At 47.7% G+C, this 16,918-nt stretch overlaps 1 protein-coding gene across 8 annotated transcripts in view; it reads left to right on the top strand.

Moving 5' to 3' along the window:
• The first annotated feature begins 2,160 nt into the window (after positions 1-2,160).
• The window catches only part of PIP5K1B (phosphatidylinositol-4-phosphate 5-kinase type 1 beta), a 298,246-nt gene continuing 283,488 nt past the window's right edge, over positions 2,161-16,918 (top strand). For 4 of the 8 annotated variants that reach the window (XM_040620269.1, XM_040620273.1, XM_040620268.1 and 1 more), the window contains exons 1-2: positions 3,358-3,473; positions 5,838-5,975. The gene's annotated coding sequence lies outside the window, so the exon portion shown is untranslated. Of the gene's footprint in view, positions 2,180-3,351; positions 3,474-5,837; positions 5,976-16,918 lie in introns of those variants that run through there. The other 4 variants (XM_040620276.1, XM_040620265.1, XM_040620272.1 and 1 more) reach the window with 4 other exon arrangements.

Raw genomic sequence — 16,918 nt, 5'->3', positions numbered from 1 at the left:
TCCTCTAGGTCTTCTCATAGCTTGATAGCTCATTTTTTCCCCCACTGAATAATATTCCAGTGTCTGGATGCCCCAGTTCATTTATCTGTTCAGCTACTAAAGAACATGTTGGTTTCTTCCAAGTTTTGTCCAAATTATGAATAAAGCTGCTAAAAACTCTGTGTGTACAGGTCTTTGTATGGAACTAAGTTTTCGGCTCCTTTTGGTAAATATCAAGGAACATCACTGACGGATCCTATGGAGAGAGTCTTGTTTCATTTTGTAAGAAACTGTCAATTGTCTTTGAAAGTCACCCTACTGTCTTGCATTCCCACTAGCAATGAATGAGAGTTCCTGTTGCTCCACACCCTCCCCAGTATTTGGTATTGTCAGTGTTCTGGATTTTGGAAATCCTTATAGGTATGTTGCACAAACGTTTTTCAAGCCTTCGTTTACATCAAGTCTACTGATGTTCCACTGGAACAAAGTTAATCATACAGGTGAGCCTAGGGTGGGAGGGGACTTCAAAATTAGAGACAAAGGACTTGGATAAAGGGAGGTCATTAATTGCGGCCACTAATGCTATCAAATCTACTCTAAGGGATCTACACTTGTTTCTCATAGGGGAGTATAAATAGCATTATTAAGAAAATGGACTGAAATCTAGAATCAGAGAAGTCACACTTGAAATTAAGTAAAACAATTAGATGAGCACTTTCTAATTTCTATTCATTTTTCATTTTTATTTAAATTTTAGTTAACATACAGTGCAATATTGGTTTCAGGAGTAGAATTCAGTGATTCATCACTGACATACAAGACCTGTACTTCCTAATTTTTAAGTGTTTCCAAATTTTCTGGCCAAGTCACCACCGCTAGTAATATTGATCTCGTTTTATTTCCATTAGAGGGTGACTTTCCCAAATTCCTGTTGATGTCTATGTAGAGACGGAACCGGGAAGAGAGAACAGGTCTCGCATAGGACCAATAACTATGTGGTCCCTTGTTCCAGGAATTAATTCACCGCAATGAGCATCTTAAGGCTCTTGGTAGAGTTTCTGAGAATGCTGTTTAGTAAGAGTTAGCTCTCTAAAAAGCCAGTGGGCAGTCTGCTTTGTGTTATGTCTCTGGAAACCTAAGGCTGTTGGTGCCTAGAGTTTACAGAAGGGAGCCAGTCAGTCTCTTAATGGGAAAGGAGGGCTGTTTTACACGTGAGCATGCATCTGTATGTAATGTGTGTGACCCCCAATCCACTGTGATTTAAGCTTGGTTTTACCTGTGTTCGCCTCCCCCGCATTCCCAGGAAATACCGAAAACTGCTTTGCATCAACCCTTGCCACGCTGGGAAGCAGATTTGTTTTCCGCTCCCTGGATTTCAGACTGGCAGGAGGGGTGAGGAGCAGAGAAGGGGAGACTGGGATTACCATTCCCAGATCCCAGCCCGCCTGCTGTTTACAGCGGCGTGGTGCTGCCCCCTACCCAGTGATTCACTGCAGGCAGATGAAGGGTTCTTGGATCCGGTCTTTCTCTGCCACCCCCTCTATCGACCCCAAAGTGAACTTTGTAAATCCCGTGTTTCTGTTATTTGTTGTTCAGGAATTGGGAGTCAAGGAACCTGTGTGCTGGCTCTCGGGCCACTTAATGTCTTTGGATCTTAGTTTTCTCTTCTGTAAAGGGATCAAGCTGAACTAGATGTGTGCTCCTGCTCTAAGCTTGAAGAGTCTAGGATGCCAGGATAAAACCAGAAGGAAGTCACAGGGTCCGAAACACGTGACGCCCTAATACTCCCAGTAATGGCCAGACACATCTAGACGAAGTAGGTTGGAAAAACAGTCCAAGAAATAACAGGTATTTGCATTACCAAGGAATTACTGCACTTCCTTCCCGCTGTTATTAAACCATAAGAAATTTACCCAACGTGGGGGGGGGAGGGGTACAAAAAGATTTCAAAACCAAAAAGAGGTGTTCGTTTGCTGAGAATTTAGGGAGTAGCCTTTCAATCAGAAACTCATTGTGACTCGCCAGGCCAGGATATCTAAGGTAAGGACCATGAAGTGCTGCTCGGCCTCCAGCAGAATGTATCCGACCTTTTACATCAGTGTTTTGTTTTGTTTTGTTTTGTTTTGTTTTGTTTTTTAAACAAGGAAGGAAATGATGAGAGAGAGAAATACCACTTGCTTCCATTCATCTGGGAGATCCGGTAGGTACCTTTTCAGTTCCTATTAAGTAAATTTGGAGACAGCTTGCAAGACAACATTTTTCCAAGAGTCCTTAGATCTGCCCCCAACTCTCACCTCTCCCCCACCGTGAGATTGCAAGTGTCCCCGCGCCCATTCAGCGCCATCCAGAAGATTTAGCCCCCTCTCCCATCACAGCCCATTCGCTCTAGACCTCTTGACGTCCCTCCAGCCCCCTCTCTCCCGTGACCCCTTCGCCAACCTACCCTACCTGTTGGGTAGGTCTTATTTCCTGGGAACTCCTGCTGTCATTAGAAGGGGGCACGCCATCGCCTCGGAATCTTAGCTGTCCCTTCCCAATGGAGGGGGCACCTGTGCTTAAATGCGGGTTTCGTGGCAAGCAGAGTCCAGTGGGCAGGCGACCAGGCGCTGCAGAGTTCAGTGGCCTGAGGAAGGGAGGATGCCCTATCCCAAACGCGGCTCTCTTTAGCGGGGTTGCAAGACTTTAGAGCCCCCGGGAAGCCCTCGGCTAACCTAGGAGAAACCGGCCAAACCTCGGGGCCCGGCCCAGCCCGGCTTTCCGTGCTAGGCATGCGGCGGCGGGACAGAGCGCCGCGTCCCCATGCACCGACTCCGGCGCCCAGTCCGACTGCGGCGGAGGCTCCCGCCGCCGCTGCTGCAAACCGGTCTGGCTTCCCTGCAGGGCGTGCGGGGATGGAGCAAGGGGGTGGAGAGAAAAGGGGAAGAGCCTGGGCGGCCGGCGGGCGGGGCCTGCAGCCTCCCCGAGCCGCGGCAGCCGCCGCGCAGACTGCTCTCTCCGCGCCTCGCTCCGACCCAGGCGCGCACGGCGCCGGGACCCGCGCCCGAGCCCGGGGGCGCCGCTGCTCCTCGGCCCCCGGCCCCCCCCCCCCCGAGCGCGCCGCGCTCACGCCGCGCCGGCCAGTGGAGCGCTCCGGCTGCTGCGGCTTTTTGGTGGCCGCTCGCCGCTCGGTCTGGCCGGAGGACTGGCGGGGAAGGAAGGGGAAAGCGGGGACACACACACTCGCCGCGGCGCGCGCGCATTGCACACTCGCAGCCGCGCGCCCCCGCCGAGGCGCGTCCCGGGCGAGTTTGGCCCCGCGGCTCCGGCCCGGCACCTGCCGGCTCCCCGCGCCACGCCCCGCCCCCGCCCCCGCCTCCGCCGACCCTCCGGCCCCTCCCGCCCCTCGCCGGCGCAGATCTCCCGGCGCCGGGGGGAAGCAACCACATCCAGATAACTTGCAGACTGTGGCGCAACTGGTCTCGACAGCAGAGGCGCCCGAATGCTGCCCGGGTGAGGTAAGTTTCCTGCGCGTCCCCGGCCCCTCCTCCCTAGACCCTCCTCCAGGGCTGGGGCTCGGGGGCTCCGCGTCCTGAGGAACCCTGGAGGTGTCGACGCTCGCACTTTGTCCGCCTGGGGATGGGGGGAGGGTTGCGTGTGGCCACCGAAGTGGGACCTTCATTCCGCTGGGGCCACGGCTGCGCGCTCCCCGCGAGCACCCACCCGCTCGCTCACCACCCCATCCTCCACCCCCCACCCCCCCGGCCGCAGTGACCCTCGGGGGCCTCTGTGCGTTCGCTTAAGTGGGAGCTCCGTCCCCTTTTCAGGGGAACCAGCTGAGTTTGGCAGCAGCAGGAGAGCTCTCCCACCAGCCTTCCCCGGCAGTAAACAGAGGCGAACTTGTCAGGCGCCCCTGGGATCTCAGGAGGGGCTTGCGAGTCGGTGCTCTGGTCATTTCTGGCGCCGAAGCCGGATTGCACAGGTGCGGTATGGTTCCAGCCTAAATGCAGCAGCAGACTTCTGCGTTTCCCCTGGTTCTCTCCCCCCCAGCCCCGTCAACGTGACGCTTCAACAGCTGGGGCGGGGGGGTGGGAGTGTGGGGGCAAGGAGAGGGAGAATGCCAGGGTTTGATTCCTCAGGCCGCAGCCGGGAGTCGCCAAAACAGAGGACAGCAAACGTCTGCTTATCTCTCATCTATGCAGATGAGCCTGTTGTGTTTCTTATCCCCCAAGCTCACTTGTCTCTGGTGCCCGCCGTGGTTGGGTAGAAACCTGTTCCAGAGAAGTTGTTTGGATAGGCTGATGAATTCTTCCATCTGATCTACTGAAATCAGGGCTCTTAACAAGGAAATGCTAGTTACTCTGATGCTTTTTGAAGGCAGAGTGTTGCAGACCCCAAATGAGCCCCCCCCCCATCTTTGCAGGACCTTTTCAGCCTCCCAGAGGCCCTACCTCTAGGGCCAGTGACCCTTGAGAGACTGGTTGGGCCTCACAATATGTTAGTCTCCTGCAAAGAAAAAAATCCGTCTCCCCATCTGCACTCCTGAACATGGATTTTGGGAACCTCTCTTGCCCCTCTGGTGACAAGCATCCACTCAGACTTCTCTCGTTCTGTGGAAAGGCTGAAGTGTTCTGCAGTTGTTGGGGAAAAGCCCGGGGGTTGGTTTCATTACCCCTCTAATGTGATGAAGTAAAACAGTGCTCATGGAAGCTTTAGTCAGAGCATTTCCAGCTGAGAGGAGGCCCTGGGAAAAAAATCCTTCTCAGCCAAGTCCATGCCAGTGGCACGTTGAATAAGCATCATGCATGGGCTCTGGGCTGAGGGGAACTGTGTATTCCTGGGCCAGTAATGGGAGTGGAGACTCAGAGTACCCGGGAGAAAGCTGTGAAATCTGAGACTTAGGAATAATGTTGAGAAAGAAAACTGTTCAGAACTGAATGATAAAACCACATTACATTTCTGTCCAAATTAAGGAGACTAGAGGAATCTCATAATAATACCTTGCACCTGAATCAATGCCTTGTTATCTGTGAATGCTTTTCAGTGCTCTCATTAAGTCCTGACCATTTCCGAGGGAGGCAGGGCAAAGATTATTAACCACATACTCAGGAGGAATGTGAGGCTCACCGATTGAGGGACTTATCAAGGTAGTAAGCGGCTGGACTTAAGAGTCCCGGGCAGGTTCTCTGATACACCCCACCCAGCGCCCCCATCACTGTGCAGTGCTCGTTCTGTACTTGTGTACGGTTTCACAATGGCCAGACTGCTTCTGCATTTATTGTGGTCTGCGCTGTCTCAGTGTGAATCACTGTTCACATTCGACAGACGAGGAAACTGAGGTTTAGACAGGGATGTTTTCCACGGTATCCTGTCTAAGCTAGTGAAGGTTACGAGACTAGAACTCAGAGCTCTTGATGTCCAGTCCATGGCTTTGCAGATGAGGCCATTGTCCCACTTCTGATGGCGAGGAGGAGACATGGATACTGCAACACCCTAGGGACTGTTAGGCATGCCTGCTGATGGCGTGAGCTCGAGTTCTGATACTCTCTTTGGCTATGTGACCCCGGGGCCAAATCATCACCTCTGAGCCTCAGGTGTTCCACGTATGAAACAAGAGATTCATAGTGAATTCTCTTTCTCTTTCTAGTTTCAGCATTCTGTTTAGCTCATTGTCTATTCCACTTGTAATTTACTCCCCCTTCCACTTGACCCTGTCCCATTTGGGCAAGGGAAAACATTTCCAGGGCACTTGAGCTTAGCATCTATACTGGTCAATGTTATTATTTAACTTGGAAATATCCTGATGGGCTGATGTACTCTAAAATACGTGTCAGGATTCATTTGAGTATCCCAGTCAACTCATACCTTTAATTTATTTTTAGACTTGGAGTTTGTGTATAGTAAGTACTCAATAGATTGCTGTCGAGTGAAGAGGTGGATGAAATAACGTATAAGGTAAACACATGCTGTAGAACGGAGCATCTCATCATGTGGATTCCCATCACCTGCTGAGCCCTAAGGTAATTTACCTGCAAGAGCTGCGCCTCCTGAAGCTGGCGGGTACAGCTGTCATTGCTCTCCTTCGTGAATACCTCATATAAAGAAGAGTTTTTCTTTCTCCATGTAGACAGTAGACTCATGTCATCCCTGTCATGCTCCTTTGCTTGCCTCCCCCTCCCTGAGTTGTTAGTATTGTGTAGTTGGCTGAAAGACCCATTCCTAGAAATTGACTTGTGCCCTTTTAGGAAAGAGTTAGTCTTGAGATGGAGGAACCAACCACTTTTTTTTTTTCCCTTTGAGTAAATTTCAAGCAGCTGCTGATACTGGCTGATGGTTTCAGAGAGGAAACCTAATTAACAAAACCGACCTAGTTTCTGTTCCCCTTTGAGGGTCCTCTTTCCATCCCTCCTTTCCACATACACAAAAGTTGTGTTTTTATTTTCAGAAGGATGACGAAGAAGTAGAATGGTTCTTAATATTATTAACAGATGCAGCCATTGGGATTGAGGTATGTCTTTGTGATAAAGAAATTACCGTTAAATGGTTCAGAGACTTGCCCTCTTTACAGGTAGGACAACTGAGGCATAGAGAGGTGAACTGGCTTGCTCGGGGTCACACGGAAGTTTAGCAGGAGAAGCAGGGCTAATGTGAAATTCTTTAGAAAGTTCATATTTAAGATTTTGCCGGGAGTTCTATGGTGAAGGTACGTTTTGACTTTTAGAAATCATTGAGGTTAACGGAAAACTTCTGTTTACTAGTACTGATTGGTGAAGCGGCATAATTTTAAATGATTTAGTATTTATATTTTTAAATGTTTGTGTGTTTTCGTCTACTCACTATGATTCTCTTGACTTATGTATATCACCAGACTCAGAATTAGTACTTTGTTCCAACCAGTGCTTGGAGAAAGGGAACTATTTGAATAGAAACACAGACGTATGGTGGTTTTCCAAGCTTCTCTTCCTGGTAAATAAAGCCAGAAGCCAGAGGTGGCACGGCCATCCAGCCGGTAAAGTCATAAATATGTATACATTTCATTTGCATTTTCATTTTGCCTGTACTTTAGTTAAATGGTGAGTCAGAACATTTGATATCCTGGGAAAAAATATGTATATTTTTTACTATGGCTAGAACCTTCATTAGTTACACTGTAAAATATCAAGTCCTGAATGTATTTGTTACAGAAACGTATTCTTTGTATCAAATCTGTTAACTGGAGTTAGAAAGAATCCTTTTCTTCAAGAAGCTTCCCAGCTAGAACTGTACGTTATGCAGCTCAGCTGTTCATTTGTGGACTTTTATATGGCAATGCTAAATGCCAGGCGAGTCACAGAGGGAGGAAACCTGGCCTTCTGTTTTAATATTTTTCTTGAAGGGGCACCTGGGTGGCTCAGTCGGTGAAGGGTCTGCCTTTGGCTCAGGTCAGGCTCAGGTCATGATCGCGGGGGGTGGGGGTGCGGGGTCCTGGGATGGAGCCACGCATCGCAGTGGGGGGTCCCTGCTCAGCGGGGAGCCTGCCGCTCCTTCTCCCTCTCCCTCTGAGCCTCCCCCTGCTTGTGCTTCCTTGCATGCGTGCTCTCTCAAATAAATAAAATCTTTGGAAAATATATTTTTTTCTTAAAAAAATAAAACCTCTAAACTTAATCTGATGAAATCTTTGGAAACACTGGGTAGTAAACAATTGGCTGCCATTGGTGAAGTACTTCATTCAGCCAGGTTCCTTTCGGTTTAAAAGATGAGGCTGGGGGCACCTGGGTGGCACAGCGGTTAAGCGTCTGCCTTCGGCTCAGGGCGTGATCCCAGCGTTCTGGGATCGAGCCCCACATCAGGCTCCTCTGCTATGAGCCTGCTTCTTCCTCTCTCACTCCCCCTGCTTGTGTTCCCTCTCTCGCTGACTGTCTCTATCTCTGTCAAATAAATAAATAAATAAATCTTTAAAAAAAATAAAAAATAAAAAAAAAAATAAAAGATGAGGCTGGAGCAAACAGGCTCGATTTTGTGTATTCCCTTCTCAGTTGTATCTACTTCTGCCTAGTTCTACCAGAGATGGATAAAGGAGATGGTGATAGAGGAAAACACAGGAAACCCTACTCGAATGGGGTTACTCCTGGGGAATGTGGATTTCAAATATGGATAATAATTGGAACATGTTTTCTCAGCAGGCAGCGCCTGGGCAGTATTTTGAAGTCAAAACCTGTGCTTTAATGGGCAGCTCTCTGAAGCTTGTCTCTTGTAGAAAGTCTCTGTGTTGTTAATGGGACTGAGTAAACAACAGGCGTGCAGTAGGTTTGGGGGAGTTTACGTAGTGGGTGAGCAAGTTCTCGAGACTTGTTTTCTCTAAGGGTTTTAGAAAGTCACTTGTAAAATTGTGATGAACTGTAAAGCGTGGAGTGGACGGTATCGCTCCCACTAAAACTGGGCGTGTGTGTTTTCAAGTGGAGGCTCTTCTGGCAAGAGTTGAACTTGCGAGCACCAGGGGCCTAAAAGTATAATTACTCTGAATTGGAACTAAAGTTATGGGACGAGAGATAGGACTGTAAAGAATTTATTTTGTAAGAAAAAGGTGATACTTCAGCCTTTGCCTCCAGGAATGCTGAGCAAGGGGGTTGGGAGGCAGATAGAGTTATAGCTAGCCATAAAAATCTATTTCTTGGCTTCATAGACTAGCACAAGGAATCCCCTAGATTCACCGTGTTGAGTAGTAGGTTTTTAAATATTTAATACAAATTTTCTTTCTTTCCTTTTTTAGCCATGCCCACCATCATGATCTCTGGATCTTTGGGCATAACATGTTTCGACCACATCAGGAAACAAAACAGCAGCAATAAAAAGCAAAGCTGTCACGTGCTTGAGGGAGTCATAGGCATGTCCTAGGTGTTTCGTTAATATTTGTCAATAGGAAAGTTAGGCATCATGTTTTATGTATCTTTGTATTCTTGGAACTTAGCACTATGCCTGGGAAAGGGTGGGGATTTAACGAATGCGTACTGAACCATTGGTGCATTCGAACAAATACCACTCTTCAAAGCTCTGGGACGTTTCATAATAATGCTAATGATTTCATTATTTTTCAGATCGTTTTAGAAACTCCAGTGTTTAAATACTCGTGGTCCTTCATCTTTCATCATAAATAGGGCTCATTCACCAGATCTCCAGCATTCTGTTTCCCTCTGAGGGTCGTCTTTCCATCCCTCCGTCCCATATACAGAGTTGTGTTTTTATTTTCAGAAGAAGGATGCCTACAAATGATCTTTTTCTTTCTTTTTTTTTTTTTACCTCTTCTTTAACAGAAACAATAATCTGAATATAAAATGTGTTATTCCTTTTAGTATATAAGCATCAGGCAAACCTATTTTAAAAGCAACCAGAGTGGCTTTGTAGTGAGTTTGGCTCAGGTACACAGGCAGGAATGGACTTTAAGCTTCTCTAAGTTAATCAGTTTAAGTGTCCCCTCCTCTGGGGAATGTGGCCTTCTCTGATCACCTAACCCTTAAGGGAATCTTCTTCATATGTTTTCTTTTTTTTTTTTTTTAAGATTTTATTTATTTATTTGACAGAGAGAGACAGCCAGCAAGAGAGGGAACACAAGCAGGGGGAGTGGGAGATGAAAAAGCAGGCTCTCAGCAGAGGAGCCTGATGTGGGGCTCGATCCCAGAACGCTGGGATCACGCCCTGAGCCGAAGACAGACGCTTAATGATTGAGCCACCCAGGCGCCCCCATATGTTTTCTTATCACAGTGGATACTTACGCATGTTTCTTTACTATACACACTGGATGCTTTTACTTACGGGTCTTCCCAGGACCTTGTTTCCCTGTCACCTCTGCTCCAACTCCCATTCAACTCTAGAAACTCCTTGAGGGCAGAGGCCGTGGTTTTTCACACTGTTTTCAGGCGCTTGGTACCAAGTAGGTGCCCAGTAAATGTTTGAACGAATGAATGAGTCCCGTCCATCCTGCTGAGATGAACTGGGTCACCGCTGAGGTCACTCAAGCCAAAAGGTTCAGCTGTGAAGGTTAGCTGTGAGGGCCCCCTGAGAACGGCAGCCGAGGCCTGCAGGAGGAGGAAACAGTGCTTGCTCACGTGGGTAGATTCTTGCATGAGTGTGAAGCAGGGTCTCTACTTATAAAGAGCTGTTTCTTTTCGTTTACTCAGAAGTGAATGGTAGCGAGCTGATAAGTAGAACTTATCAAGCATGAAACAGAACATTCCCAAACTGTTAAAACGGGGCCTAAAAGTTCCTAAGGCGTAAACATTTGTCGTTCATAATTAAGACAGCATGTGGTAATCTAAAAGGCAAATCCTAGGGACACTTGAGGTAAAAAAACAAAAAAACAAAAACAAAAAAACCCACTCCATCTCAGCTGATTTTTCTTTAAATGTAGGACCCATCAGTAGCCCGACCCTAGGGAGGAGGCCAGGGCAGTGGTTCTCGGGTGCAGCCCCAAAACAACACCATCAGCATCCCCTGAGACCTTGTGACAATTCTCATAGTGTACCCCAGCCAGCTGAATCAGAGACTTTGGGGCGGGGTACAGTAATCTGAGTGTGAGTTGGTCTCTGGATGATGCTGATGTCTCCCCAATATTGGCAGGAAGTGTTGAATCTGTTGGTCAAAGTAGAAGTCTCCGGAAGCACTCAGGCGAATGCTTTCCAGGTGAATCCCGGGGTGTGTGGAGAAGACGCCATCTGCCCGCTTCTCCAGAAATTCTAGGGAAGAAATAAAACCAGTCTTGGCTTTTCTCAGAGCCATGTGGATCACAAGAGAACAAATTCCTGTGACTGGATTATGTATCTTGGACTTCAGATGGTCCACAAAAGCTCTTCATAGTCGTGGTCCTGCTAAGCATTGGGTCCTCCCAGGACTGAGAGACACACCCCGTTATGTGGGTGATGAGGCATAAGACACGCTCTATGCATAATTTACGTTTGGGTGTTGCTCCAACAGGATACCGGGTAAAGGAATGATTTTATGAGCTGGTGGTTGTCTAGGAAGAGGGAATGGTGGCGTTCTGACAGTTTTCATCATATTTCAAGTCAGTTCAACATGCTGGACGTTGGTGGACCGCTTGGCCAAGACAGTGCCAGGTGCTGTGGGGTATGCAGAAAGGTCTAAACCCGGTCTTGCTCGACTTGGCTGAGAACGTACTGTATTCCGGGCACTTCAGAAGGGTTCTGTTTCTTCTTCACCCTGCTCCCCAAAGTGGGCCCCGCATCCCCGCTGACGGTGGAAGACGTGGAAACCTATCTGGATTATCACATACTCCTGAGCACAGAGCCCGTAAGAGGTGGTGCTGAGGTTCTCGTCACAGTTTTTCTGAATTTACGGCCCACATTCTTTTCTCTGCTTCACGCTGCTGCACCACAAAATGTAGTTTGGGAAGAAGACATTTAAATGGAAGACCGAAGTCCGTCTAAAATGTGCTTCTCCGACCTGGGCCCCTCTGTGAGCTCTAGATGACATCATTGACATTGTCCTTGTACTTGGGTATCTCCAAGGCATCACACTGTGCATGGCTAAGACCAGAAGATTGGTTTTTTTTTCTCTCCATACCTGGTCCTCTTGCGGGGTTCCCTAGCTCGGGGGGGGGGGCACCAAGCCACACGAAGCAGAAACTTGGGAGCCATGCCTGACCCCATGGCATCTCAGCCATCCCGTGTTTCTGTTGCTTTCTGAACACCCCCTCCCCCCATCCATCTGCTTCTCATTGTTCCTGCTCATTGCACCCTCATCCAGCTTCTCAACCCTCTGCTCTATTCTAGCAGAATCTAGGCTTCTGAGTCCTCTCTGGCTCTCCCCTCTTCTATCACCCGGACTGCAGCCGGGGAGCATCTGAGGCGGCCACAGAGGACCCTAGACTCGCTGGCCGGATCCTTCCGAGCACTCATGAAAGCAGACAGGCTCTGGCCTCTGTGGCTCTCCAGGTTGGTGGCCTTGCAAACTCCTGCATGGCCTCTGAGAACTTCCTCTTCCAAACCAGTCTCTACACATAGCTTTTCAGTTACTCACATTCGAACTGGAAGTAAAAGGGAATCAGTCTGCCTTGGTTCGGGCCGTGGTAACCGAGTACCATAGACTGGATGGCCTCTAAGCAGCACGCTTTATTTCTGGCGTCATGGAGGCTGCTGTCTGAGGTCAGGACGCCAGCGTGGTCAGGGTCTCGTGCTGACTGTGCATTGTAGCCTCACATGGTGGAAGGAGGATGAGGGGGCCTCCAGGGTCTCTTTTTTCCTAAGGGCACTAATCCCATTCATAAGGGTCATACTCTCAATACCTAATCCCCTCCAAAGGCCCCACCTCTTAATACAATCTTATTGGGGTTGAGGATTTCCACATACAAATTTTGGGGAACTCAAACATTCAAGACATCGTAGGGCCTTTTATGGCCATGTCAGTGCCCTTTAAGAAATGCATCCTGGGGGCACCTGGGTGGCTCCATCAGCGAAGCATCTGCCTTAGGCTCAGGTCATGATCCCAGAGTCCTGTGGCTGAGCCCGCATCAGACTCAGCAGGGAGCCTGCTTCTCCCTCTGCCTCTGCCTGCCACTCCCCCTGCTCGTGCTCTCTCTCTGTCAAATAAATAAATAAAATCTTAAAACAAAAAAGTATGTTAAGAACAATGTACCTGTTTGGTTTTTTTTTTTTTTCCTGCCTAAAATTCCTTGATTCGTGGAGACTGCCCATTTGAATTGGCTATTCAAGCGCAAAATGCAGGGAGCCTTAAACTAGGGGCCTCTTGGCTCCTCAGAACTTTGGGCAGCCTGCTTTACCTCTGCAGTAAATGTCCTGATTGCTAAGGGTTTGCTTGCTCCTTTAAGTGTCATGATTTATTAAAAGCTGATATTTGCCTTGAAAATTTCCCCAAAGTTGTGACAAACTTCCCCGATTCTTGGAAAGGTTGTATAGAACAGACCAAGTCTTTTATGTTCTCATAAAGTGATGGCTTTGGAACTACTCAGAGGTGCAAAGCTCTTTGCCCTGGTACCAACTGGCCCCACTTGACTGACTTTGAAAATTGCCTCTGCCTTTTCTTGATTTTTTTCTTTTTTTCCCTTCTGGCCCCATTTCTGTGACTTTCAGCAGTGATACCCCTTCATTCATGGTTTGCTCTGGAGAATCTGTTGTGATCTTGGAAACCAGATAACACCCATATTGCGTGAATTGTGTTGCATTGAAATTGATACTGTTTTTAATGAGAAAAAGGAGTTTTTGAGGGAGGGCCTCAAGAGCTCTATTTGTACAGCAAACGAGCTTTAGTCGTTTCTCATTCACTCAGTTTATTGGCCAATAAAGAATATGTTTTTCTTATGTCATGTCTGCGGCTGTTCAGATAAATAAATTGCTACCTTTTTAGGCTGAGATATTCATGGTTCCTTTTTTCTCTTTATAAGATATGTGTTTACTACATTATGGCATAAAGCATACTTTCATACTTTTTCATTTGACTTAAACAGAGTTGTAATTTATGGGTGTGTGGATGACAGTGTGATTTTTAATGTTTAATGCCTTTAGGAGTGGTAGATTACCAGGGGTATTTCTCTTCCCAAGGGAGAAACAGCATAGAAAATTCCTCCAAGTTTCCTGGTGTCCATCTTCCATTGGAAAATGAACTTTAGTTCCTGCAATAAAACAAGTAAGGTGAATATGAGAAATTTAACTTCTTTGGTGGGGGGGGGGGAGTGTAACTTCTTTAAGGAGTGATATGAACCACACTGTTCTTAGGCTTATGAAGGTATCACATGGAAGCAAAAAACCAAGAGTTGTTGCTTTAGCAAGCTATTTTTAAATGATGCTCCTTAATTGTTTTTTCCCAAGACACACAGTTCAGATAGAGCAGTAAAGATTTGTGGGAAATAGAGTAAGCGGGACATCTCTCATGCTAAGGGTTAAGTAGAAACATGACTTTTGTTGAGGTTTGTAGAAAACAATGGAAATTCGGCTTTTAAGGTTTGTGTACAGTTGGGCTCCGTTATTTCGTTTTGCAGCTTCTCAGAAACTCCCTCTCCAGCGTGCCGATTTATAAACATACGCGTGATGCCTCATTTCATTTGGTGCAAACTTTATAGAAGAAAAAGTCACCTTCCGTGTAAATGAGAAGACTTCTGGAAGCATTTTAAAACTGTTAAGTGTTCTCCACGTGCACCTCGAAGCTTCAGAGAGGATGATTAACAGTCCCCGTGGTTACATTTTTACTGGTTTCTTCTTTGTCTACCCCTTCACTGGAAAGTGGTTTCCCCAAGGGGAGGGACGGGCTTCTGGCCCCTGTCGTATTCCCAGCTCCCACAGAGGTGTCCATGTGTCCAGCGCAAAGAGGCTTCTCACTTAACATTGGTTGGATGGACGACGAAATGATTTCCTTAAGCCAGAACAGTCTTTTTTTCAACTTCCAGCTAACCTTCCTTTTTATGATGCCAGCAGTCTAGCCTCTAGCCGTCCCGTTGCCCGTGTTCTTTCCCAGCCAGCAGCCTTGTTCAAGACCAGATTTTCCTTTTTTTTTTTTTTCCTTGCATCCCTCCCTTCTTGGCTGGTAGCTCTCAGAACAATTGAGGAACTCACGCCTCACGAGGTCTCAGGCACTCATCTGCTCCTGTGAATCCCAGCTCTTACCTCTGTGAAAAGTACCTCTAGGATTCCGACGTCATTGTAGCTTCTCTGGTAGATTATAGATTCTGTTGTGGGCTGGCATTGTAGATTATATTAGCTATCCTTGTAGCTGGCACCTTTTAAAAAACCGAAAATATGTCCCTTCTCAGGTTCTAATTGTGCGTCAAAGGTACCCTCATTCTTTTTGCCAACTTCCAAAATTTTAGCAGACTTTTATTTTGCTCATCCTTGTTTCTGTGCAGCGTCCCAAGTCCTGAGGACCTAGAAATGTGTTCTCTTCTCACTTACATTTCCTCTATGAACGCCTCTTACCTAGACTATTGTGACAGCTTCCCACATGGCTTCCATACTCCCCCTGCCTTCAATCAGTCATAATACCGGCTATCAGAGATTAGAATTTTGGCATCATCAGGCCCCCAGACGCTTAGATGCTCTACTGTGCCAGAAATCTCAGGGCTTTGGTTTGGTCCGCAAAACCATCCAGAGTCTGGCGCTCATGGAGCATTCATTGTCATTGTTGTCACTGTCATCCTTGTAGGAGTATGATGTGACCACAGGTGCCATTTCTTAAATGCTTACTGTGTACCAGGCACAGCACGAAAGAAGACATGAAGTTGTGAAGGTTTTCGGTACACTTCGGAGCCATATAGTCACGTGATGGGTGGGGTGGGTGTGGGTGGAAGGAGATAGGGCTACAAGGGGCTGTTGGAGCCAGACCGGGGACATCTTGTTGGAAGTGCTAAGGAGCGTGAACTTTTCTTCTGTAAGCAATGAGGCAACAACTAGAAGATTTTCATGGACAAGTATTGCGCTCGTGTTTTATGTTAGATCAACAACTTGGGCTATAGTTTGGGAGATGAGTGAGGGGAAAGGACTGGAGACAGGTGGGGGGAAGGGGGTTAGTTACAGGAGAGATGAGGACCTGGTTAAGGTGGTGAGGGTGGGTAAGAGGGAGAAGCCTGGAAATTTGGGAAGGAGGGTTTATAGGACTGGGTGACCATTGGCGTGTGGATTTTGAGGGAACAGGAGTCGTGGAAGATTGTTCTCTGGCTTTGGGCTTGAGGGGCTGCAGAGATGGGGGCGTGATGGTCAACAGAGTACTGAGAAGAGGCGTGGGTACACGGTGGCGGCAGGAAGGCTGTTATCATGAGCCCAGGATTGAACGTGCATTGGAGATACCTGCAGGATGTCGAGGTGCAGGGCGACTGTAAGGGAAGAGGTCTGTCATGGAAACACGGACTGTGATGGTCCTTGGCTGTGGCCAGTGACTCAGGTCATGGGAGTGGATGAGACTGAGTAGAACACCCAGGTCTAGAAGGAAGCTATCCGAGTGTGGCCGTAAGGACAGAGCCCCGGGACGGACACAGCGTTGCGATGTCTCACCAGTGTCTAAAGCCATGGGATGAAATGAGACTTCACTGGAAGAGTTTATAGACAAAGAAGAGAAAATGTCTGAGAACCAGCATCATTCCCTGATCTTCCTTTGCAGTTTTTTTCTCTATACCTTGGTTTATCACATTTTTTCTTACCGAATCTTACATTTTCTTCTCCATTTAAGGAAATGACCTCAGGTTTTCATGACGCCACCTACATCCCACTGTTCGGGAACCCTCTTCTGACCCCACTGCTTCCCACTCCCCGTTGCCCTGAAGTGATTTCTCAGGCCCACATTCCCTTTGGCTTTCTTGTTCTTCTGAGTCTTGCGGAGCTTTCCCTACAGGCTGACTTTTCATTTGTTCTCAGCTTATCTTTCCAAGCAGACGTGGAGTCCTGACAGCAGAGACCACGTCTTCTTTCGCTTCGTGTTTCCCACCCAACCTGACGGCTCCAGTGTCTTCTGCATGCTGGCTGCTCCCACTGCTTGGGATTGACCTTATTCTCCTTCAGAAGAATGAAGTAGAAAGGTGAATAACTCCAAGGGATTTGTATCAGTTCGCGTACCCTGAGCTAACTTGAAGATGCCTGCTTGCAATGTGTTTGTTGCTGGAATGTTCTATTTCTTCCTGGAGGAAAAAAAAAATTTAATTTATAAAAACATCCACAAAACCAGTGCAGAATTCTTGTAATTTGTTATTCGCACTATTTGAAACTTCGAGCGGAAGGGAAGCTATCTTTTGGCCGCTCCCCTGCACCTAGTCTTACTTAGGGCGAGCAGAGTTTATCTCCTGCTTTCCCTGGGTCATGCTTCCTGTGTTTTTAGACAGCATTTTGCATACATTTGCACAGGCTGAATCTGGATGCAGCAAGAGCCCTGGTCTGCGAAGCAGGGATTCTGGCTCTTTCTGCCCTTCTCCTTCTCCTGACATTTTGGTGACCTCTGGTCAAGTGGCTTGACCTCTTTTGTGGCATTCTTCCCCCCT

This window comes from Ursus maritimus, unplaced genomic scaffold (assembly GCF_017311325.1).
Source record: "Ursus maritimus isolate PB19 unplaced genomic scaffold, ASM1731132v1 scaffold_34, whole genome shotgun sequence".
NCBI classification, from domain to species: Eukaryota; Metazoa; Chordata; class Mammalia; order Carnivora; family Ursidae; genus Ursus; species Ursus maritimus.
Note: the sequence above shows the minus strand (reverse complement) of the source record. Positions and strands in the feature narration are given on the sequence as shown.